General features: G+C 43.5%; 1 pseudogene; it reads left to right on the top strand.

The window, feature by feature from the left end:
* The first annotated feature begins 2,180 nt into the window (after window positions 1–2,180).
* Window positions 2,181–5,603, top strand: LOC133102008 (ADP-ribosylhydrolase ARH3-like; annotated as a pseudogene).
* Window positions 5,604–5,968: the final 365 nt, after the last annotated feature.

Genomic DNA, 5,968 nt, shown 5'->3' with positions numbered 1-5,968 from the left:
GAAAAATCAGGTCTAGGAAATGATAGATGGACTCTTTGCTAGGATTAGAATAAGAGGAATAGAAGATTACAGTGTTCTCTAATCCAAAATGTTTGATACTGGGTTGTTTAGAATTGTTTTGGCTGCAAGTAATACAAACCTGACCTAAACTGGTTTCAGATAAAAGAAAATTATAATATTACATCCTAGAAATCCCTGAAGTAAGTGAGACTTCAGGTCTGGCTAGTTTAGTAACTTGGAGACGGCATTGGGGCCAGAGTTCTTTGCACTGTCACGCTCTGCCTGGGACCATCCGGGCTGTTTCCTCTCCCGGGTGTGAGAGAACAGCCGGGGTAGTCAGGACTATCCCTTCCTGGGTCACTTCCAGTGGCAGAGAGACAAAAAAAATCCTCTCTTTCAAACAGGGTAAGGATCTTTCCCTTCAGTCTGGCTACACTTTTGACTCCATAGGAAGAGTCAGGAGAAAGTCACGTGCTCAGGGACTTCGAGTAGTTGAGATCTACCCTAGGAGCTGGGCTGAGTCTCAGCTCCTGTTTTGTTCATTGCAGTATTGAAATACTATTTGTTTGCTGCCATTTGTGGAAAATATTCTTGTGTGCCACAACTTAAATTTTATTCTTATTGGAGAGAATGAAGTTAGTACTGGGAAGTTAGTACTTTTGCAGTATAGGATTGGGAACGGGGAACAAAGAATAAAAGTAATAGAACAATAAGATATATAAATTGATTTGTGGGGTTCATCTGCGAAGCTAACCTCCTTTAAAAGTACCGCTTCTGTGGACTAATGCATTCTAAATTTAAAAAAAATCAACTTCCAATTGAGTAGGCTGTGTTTATTCCCTACATTTAACACAGAGTCTGGCATGGGAATAGGTGATCAATAAATATATGTTGAAAACATGTATGACTTTGGGAATACAACCCATTTGTAAATTAAGAATGGCTGTCTGCAACTCAACCCCTCTTTCAAGGAACTTTCATTGGGAGATCTGGCATATATAAGAAAGTATTAGTGATCAATAGAAGGAAGAGTATAATAAAACACTAAATCGAATACTACCAAGAACTCCAAGTATACAGTGTAGCCATTAAGATCTAAGAGCAACAAGGGACAAAGATAGAAATTATTGCCAGAATATGTATTTTTTGGGAGTTAAAGGAATGTTGGACCTGAAAAAAAATAAAAGGGACAATCAGTATTTTATAGTATTTTTAAAACTATAACTTAATAAACTGAAATTTAGCAGAATTCTCACCCTATGTTTGGTAATTAGGTTCTATAGCTACAGGTCTATGCTAAAAGTATCAACAATAATTTCTTAAATCAAACTGGTATTGTTAACATGTGGTCAAATATTTTTTCAGCCATGTGATTGCAACATGTGTTAGAATTTCATCAGCAATAATTTTAAGAAAAATATTATTCAGTTTGAAGGACTCACATCGTCAAGGACCATGTCCTAGATGTACTTTCTTTCTTTAGAGCACAGCAGGACCTGGTCATGTTGGAGTAGGTCATTGCCGTTGAGTAATGAATTGAGGAACCTAGGAAGCCTCTCTTGCCTCAAAATATCTCTTCTATTCTACTGTCTCCCTAGCACAATGTCACCACCAGATAGTCATTCCTTTGAGTCGCCTATGTGCTCTTTTGAAAAGCTAGTCATTCATCCCTTAATATAAAAATAGCCCTAATATATTCTTCCCTCTCTATAATTAAACCTGGTCACTGGGGGAATTCATTAACACATTACTGTTGATTGACACCTGCCATGAACTGGACATTATGTAAATCTCTTGGTTACAAAGATAGATGTAAGCAATCTCTCTTTGCTTTGTTTTTAGAAGCCCATCATTTAGTTGAAAGGCAAGCTTAAACACTGTGATGTGATGGGAGGTGTTGCAGGGACGGCAGGGCTGATACACATACTAGGGAGGAAGGAGTGACTGTTTTGTGAGGATTTGGAAGTCTAGCATAAGGCAGATGGCAAAAAGAAGGCTCTGAGTTTTGGTGGGATGAAATTTCTAGGATAAGGAATAGGGAAAGATGTGGCAAGATGAAGTAAAGATAGCACAGGTCGTATCTTAATTATTTAAAAATAATTTTATACGTGAAACCTTTTTATTAAATCATCTCTTAAACTGAGATCTTCGTGTAACATTTGTTTTAAATTCAGAATCAAGATTGTAGTCAGACTGCGGCCGGTCCGCGCGGATGGCGGCGGCGGCGGCGGTGATGACGGCGCGGCCCGCTCCCTCTGCCGCTTCCGAGGCTGCCTGGCGGGCGCGCTGCTCGGGGACTACTGCGTGCGCGCCGTCGACGAGGCGCGCGACACCGCCGACCTGACTTCAGTCCTGCGTCAGGTCCAGGACCGGGAGCCGGACCCCAGCTCGCCGGGGAGCGCGCGGCCAGAAGCACTTGTGCTACCCCGACGACAGCGCCATGGCCAGGGCGCTGGTGCAGTCCCTGCTGGCCAGGGAGGCCTTCGACGATGTGGACATGGCTCACAGGTTTGCTCAGGAGAACAAGAAAGACCCTGACGGGGGTTATGGTGCTGGAGTGATCACCGTCTTCAGGAAGCTCCTGAGCCCCAAGTGCCGTGATGGCTTTGAGCCGTCCCGGCGCAGTTTAATGGCAAAGGCTCCTACGGCAACGGGGGCGCCGTGCGGGGGGGCCAGCATCTCCCTGGCCTATAGCAGCGTCCAGGATGTGCAGAAGCTTGCCCGGCTCTCGGCCCAGCTGACGCACGCCTCCTCCCTGGGTTACAAGGGTGCCATCCTGCAGGCCCTGGCTGTGCACCTGGCTTTGCAGGGTGAGTCGTCCAGTGAGCACTTCCTTGAACAACTCCTGGGCCACATGGAGGAGCTGGGGAGTGATACCCAGTCCGTGTCAGATGCCCGGGAGTTGGGCATGGAGGAGCGTCGTACTCCAGCCAACTGAAGAAGATTGGGGAGCTTCTAGAGCAGAACTCAGTGACCAGAGAGGAGGTGGTGTCCCAGCTAGGGAATGGCATCGCTGCCTTTGAATCTGTGCCCACCGCCATCTATTGCTTCCTGCGCTGCATGGAGCCCGACCCCAAGATCCCCTCTGCCTTCAACAGCCTCCAAAGGACTCTCATCTATTCCATCTCACTTGGTGGGGACACAGACACCATTGCCACCATGGCTGGGGCCATTGCTGGCGCCTACTATGGCATGGAACAGGTGCCAGAGAGCTGGCAGCAAAGCTGTGAGGGCTATGAGGAGACTGACGTCCTGGCCCAGAGCCTGCACCGGGTCTTCCAGAAGAGTCTGTGAGGGCCACAGCTGCTGGGGCTCCGCCATACCCAGCGGGACCAACTACAGCTCCGATTGGAAACCCTGGGCTCCCTTAGCCTTGGCTCCCTGCCTTGGTCTTCCTGCAGTGTGGCCGGAGTGCACCCTTGGGGCTGGGGACTCCTTTGGGGAGGTCACTGAACAGTGAGGGAGGGACGGGTGCCTTCTGGTGCTGGGTTCCTGGCTTCTGCAGAGCCTCGGTGCTCCTGGCTCCTCTGTCAGACATAAGGGACCGGGGCCGGTTTTATTTTGGAGCAGTACTTGTGGCGTTTTCCTTTATTATCTAGGACATGGGATTTGGGGAGGTGGAAATGATCTGCAACATCATTTCTCCTTGTTGGGATTTAACCAATTTGCCAGGAAGCCTGCCTTTGACTGCACAGGGCCCCTGAGTGCCAAGTTTGTATGGATCAGGAGGTGGACACGTGAATCTAGCTGATCTAGATGCACACCTGGCCCTTGGCTGTCATGGGTCTTGTTAACAGCTTCCAGACGAAGTCACAGAGCAATAAACAGTTTTTAAAATCCCGCCCCCCCCAAAAAAGATTGTAGTCAATTAATAACCCTTGACAACAGAATGTGTAAGACAAATGTTACAAGATATTTCTGAATATTGTGGTGATGTCACTCTTGTTCTCCTTCATCTCCCAAATACATAACAGATGAAGGTAAAGTGACAGACATGTACACAAATGATGGTAATAACTGTAGGAGTTGAAGTTACTCATGACTGACAAACCATCACAACATTCCTTGCTTTTTTTCCAAATACTCCTCCTCAAGTCAGCAACAATTTCCTGTGCAAAATACCAGAACAATTTCTCCCAAGACTCAGGCTCACAGTCATCACCCAGACATTATTTTGAAGTTATCGTAAATATTAATTTAGACCATAAGTTCTGATGGTAAGATACATGAATGTGTATGTTGATTGGTCAATAAACCTGATTCACAGCACTATCATCAATCATAGATTACATTTATGTGATTGTCAACCCATAAGAAACCACCATCCATGTCTGAAGGCTGAGCTGTAAGACTTACATATCAAAGCATTTGCAAGGTTCCCAGTCCTCCCTTTAAGTATGAATCATGGGATCACAAGGTTTCTCAATCTTGGTACTTATTAACATTTTGAGCCAGATAATTTTTTTGGGGGGGTGAAGGGGACTTCTCTTAGCAACATCCCTCGCCACCACCCACTAGATGCCAGAAGACCACCCTCCCCCTGACCCCACCAAGTTGTGGCAACCAAAAATGTCTTCTGACATTGCCAAATATCCTCTGGGGGGCAGGATTGTTCCTGGCTGAGAACCACTGGGTTACATACCATACCAATAGTCACTCTTCAGTACTGTAATTGATATTGTTTATAGATATATTTTATAGGGCCATAATGTGTTGAAAGGAAGTCTACATATGACTCATTGAGAAAGAATGGCAGACCAACCAGATCAACACCCATAGCCAATAATACATCAGAACTCACTTGACCACAGATGACGGTATATAACTCAATCAGGAGGCAGTGAAGTGGGAGGTGGTATGATACAACAGATTTCTTTCTGTGTGTGACTTATTTTCTGCTTTTAAAAGTAACACATGAGTCCGTTTTTGAAAAAAAAAAAATATATAGGAGTATGAAGAAGAAAACAAAAATTAGCCCTATTATCACCACCAGGAGACAATGGTTATTTTGGTAAATTATATATTTTTTCTAACGTTCACTGCTTTCCCATGTGATGTGCAGGGTCTTTGAGAGAGATTATTCCTCTGGCCTCAGTGAAGCCAGTCTTGTCCATAGGGCTTGTTTTGGCCGATGAAATATGAGCTACTTCTAGGTACAATCTTTAAAATTATCACATGGTTTCTCCTTGGCCCTTTTCTCTCTGCCACGAGAAAAACAAAGTACTAAAGAAGGGATGTTCTTTAAGAATAAATAGTAGGACAAAGAGGACACATGAAGGAGAGCTATACTGACTCTCTGCTGGCATGAAATTTAACCTTTATTGTTTAAAAAAAAATTTTTTTTTAAATGTAGACCTTATTTTTAGTCTTTATTGAATTTGTTACAATATTGCTTCTGTTTTATGTTTTGGTTTTTTGGCTGCGAGGCATGTGGGATCTTAGCTCCCTGACCAGGCATCGAACCTGCATCCCCTGCATTGGAAGGCTAAGTCTTAATCACTGGACCACCAGGGAAGTCCCACCTTTATTGTTATGCCACTAAATTTTAGGATTATTTGTTACTGCAGCATAACCTCATAAAATCTAATGTATAGTATATTTTATTCTAGTCTTTTTATATACATATGTATGAATAATGAATAAAATATAAATATATTATTTAAAATATGTACATTTCTATACAAATGTATATTTATAATTAGGGTAATTTTCACTTAACCTGTTTCTTTGTGATTTTTTTTTCTCTTTGATAATTTTCAGGTATAATTATCCCTCTGTAACATGAATTTTGATAAATGCCTGGCATTCCATTGTACTAAGTCAACCCCCCCATGTTATTATACTTTTACTTTATTTTCAATTAACACTCTTACATATAACATCCCCACACAGAAGTCTTTGGTGCATCTCTGATTATTTTCTTAGGATAATTCAAGGAAGTGACATTGCTGGGTAAAGAGGGTGAACA

The sequence above is a fragment of the Eubalaena glacialis genome, chromosome 12 (genome assembly GCF_028564815.1).
Source record: "Eubalaena glacialis isolate mEubGla1 chromosome 12, mEubGla1.1.hap2.+ XY, whole genome shotgun sequence".
Taxonomy (NCBI): domain Eukaryota; kingdom Metazoa; phylum Chordata; class Mammalia; order Artiodactyla; family Balaenidae; genus Eubalaena; species Eubalaena glacialis.
This window is presented reverse-complemented; position numbering and strand designations above follow the sequence as displayed.